The sequence below is a fragment of the Babylonia areolata genome, chromosome 16 (genome assembly GCF_041734735.1).
Source record: "Babylonia areolata isolate BAREFJ2019XMU chromosome 16, ASM4173473v1, whole genome shotgun sequence".
Taxonomy (NCBI): Eukaryota; Metazoa; Mollusca; class Gastropoda; order Neogastropoda; family Buccinidae; genus Babylonia; species Babylonia areolata.
The window spans coordinates 6,256,230-6,258,729 of NC_134891.1; the positions used below are offsets into that span (position 1 = coordinate 6,256,230).

The 2,500-nt window shown below is 35.7% G+C and overlaps 1 protein-coding gene across 2 annotated transcripts in view; it reads left to right on the forward strand.

The window, feature by feature from the left end:
- LOC143290817 (putative methyltransferase-like protein 24) overlaps positions 1 to 2,500 on the forward strand; it is a 34,287-nt gene that overhangs the window by 21,813 nt on the left and 9,974 nt on the right. The gene's annotated exons all lie outside the window — the stretch shown is intronic.

Consider the following 2,500-nt stretch of genomic DNA (forward strand, 5'->3'; position numbering starts at 1 on the left):
TATTGTTGTTGTTGTTGCTGCTGTTGTTGTTGTTGTTATATAGCGCTGAATCTTATGCAGAGACAAATCAAAGCGCTTTCGCACCAGTCATTCACACGCATGCATAACTCTAAAAACTGGAGAAACTGAAGACAAGGAAGAGCTAGGCAGAGAAGGGAGTCTTATTTGTTTATATATATATATATATATATATATATATATATATATATATATATATATATATATATATATATACATTGATTTATTTGTGGTGACGGGAGATTTTATTTATTTACTCATTAATTTAGAGATGATGGGAGAGAATGTATACGTTGGTTTTGTCCATTTTTGTTAGTTTTGTTTTGTTTTTGTTTTTTTACTTTTGATTTTTGTTTTGTTTAATTTTTCATTCTCTTTCTATAGTATAGTCTGAATAGTGTGTTTGTCAAACTCGTCAGATCATGAACATCCATTTTAGTACGCATTTCCTTCTCCGTGCGTGCGTACGTGTATGTGTGTGTGTATGTGTGTGTGTGCGTGTGTCTGTCTGTCTGTCTTTCTGTCTGTTCACAACGATTCCCTGTCTAGTTTCCTCAATTAATCTCAGAATTAAATCCGTTCACAATGATTCTTTGTCTAGTTTCCCTTATTATTTCTCTTTTTTTTCTGTTTACAGAGATTCCACGTCTAATATTCGCTGTAATTCCTTTATTCCGTTCACAAATATTCCCGGTTTATTTCCCCCCCATAATTCCCTTATTTCGTTCATAAAAAGTTCTCTGTCTAATGTCCCCCATAATTCCCTTATTTCGTTCATAAAAAAGTTTCTCTGTCTAGTTTCTTTCAAAATTCCCTTGTTTTGTTCATAGAAATTCTCTGTCTAATGCCCCTCATCATTCCCATTTTCCGTTCACAGAAACATTCCCTGTGTAGTTGCCATCATAATTCCCTTGTTTTGTTCATAGAAATTCTGTGTCTAGTTTCCCACATAATTCCCTTATTTCGTTCACAAAGATTCTCTGTCTAGTTTCCCTCATAATCCGCTTGTTTCGTTCACAATGATTCTCTGTCTAGTTTCCCTCATAATCCGCTTGTTTCGTTCACAATGATTCTCTGTCTAGTTTCCTTCATAATCCGCTTATTTCGTTCACAATGATTCTCTGTCTAGTTTCCCTCATAATCCCTTTTGTTTCGTTCATAGACATTCTCTGTCTAGTTTCCCTCATAATTCCCTTATTTCGTTCACAATGATTCTCTGTCTAGTTTCCCTCATAATCCCCTTGTTTCGTTCATAGAAATTCTCTGTCTAATGTCCCTCATCATTCCCTTATTTCGTTCACAATGATTCTCTGTCTAGTTTCCCTCATAATCCCTTTTGTTTCGTTCATAGACATTCTCTGTCTAGTTTCCCTCATAATTCCCTTATTTCGTTCACCATGATTCTCTGTCTAGTTTCCCTCATAATCCGCTTGTTTCGTTCACAATGATTCTCTGTCTAGTTTCCCTCATAATCCCCTTGTTTTGTTCATAGAAAATCTCTGTCTAATGTCCCTCATCATTCCGTTTTTCCGTTCACAAAAACATTCTCTGTCTAGTTTCCCTCATAATCCCCATGTTTTGTTCATTGAAATTCTCTGCCTAATGTCCCTCATCATTCCCATTTTCCGTTCACAAAAACATTCCCTATCTAGTTTCCCATATAATTCCCTTATTTCGTTCACAGTGATTCTCTGTCTAGTTTCCCACATAATTCCCTTATTTCGTTCACAGTGATTCTCTGTCTAGTTTCCTTCATAATTCCCTTATTTCGTTCATAAAAAGTTCTCTGTCTAATTTCCCCCATAATTCCCTTATTTCGTTCATAAAAAGTTCTCTGTCTAATGTCCCCCATAATTCCCTTATTTCGTTCATAAAAAGTTTCTCTGTCTAGTTTCTTTCAAAATTCCCTTGTTTTGTTCATAGAAATTCTCTGTCTAATGCCCCTCATCATTCCCATTTTCCGTTCACAGAAACATTCCCTGTGTAGTTGCCATCATAATTCCCTTGTTTCGTTCATAGACATTCTCTGTCTAGTTTCCCTCATAATTCCCTTATTTCGTTCACAAAGATTCTCTGTCTAGTTTCCCTCATAATCCCCTTGTTTCGTTCATAGAAATTCTCTGTCTAATGTCCCTCATCATTCCCTTATTTCGTTCACAATGATTCTCTGTCTAGTTTCCCTCATAATCCCTTTTGTTTCGTTCATAGACATTCTCTGTCTAGTTTCCCTCATAATCCCCTTGTTTTGTTCATAGAAAATCTCTGTCTAATGTCCCTCATCATTCCCTTTTTCCGTTCACAAACATTCTCTGTCTAGTTTCCCTCATAATCCCCTTGTTTTGTTCATAGAAATTCTCTGTCTAATGTCCCTCATCATTCCCTTATTTCGTTCACAATGATTCTCTGTCTAGTTTCCTTCATAATTCCCTTATTTCGTTCACAAAGATTCTCTGTCTAGTTTCCTTCATAATTCCCTTATTTC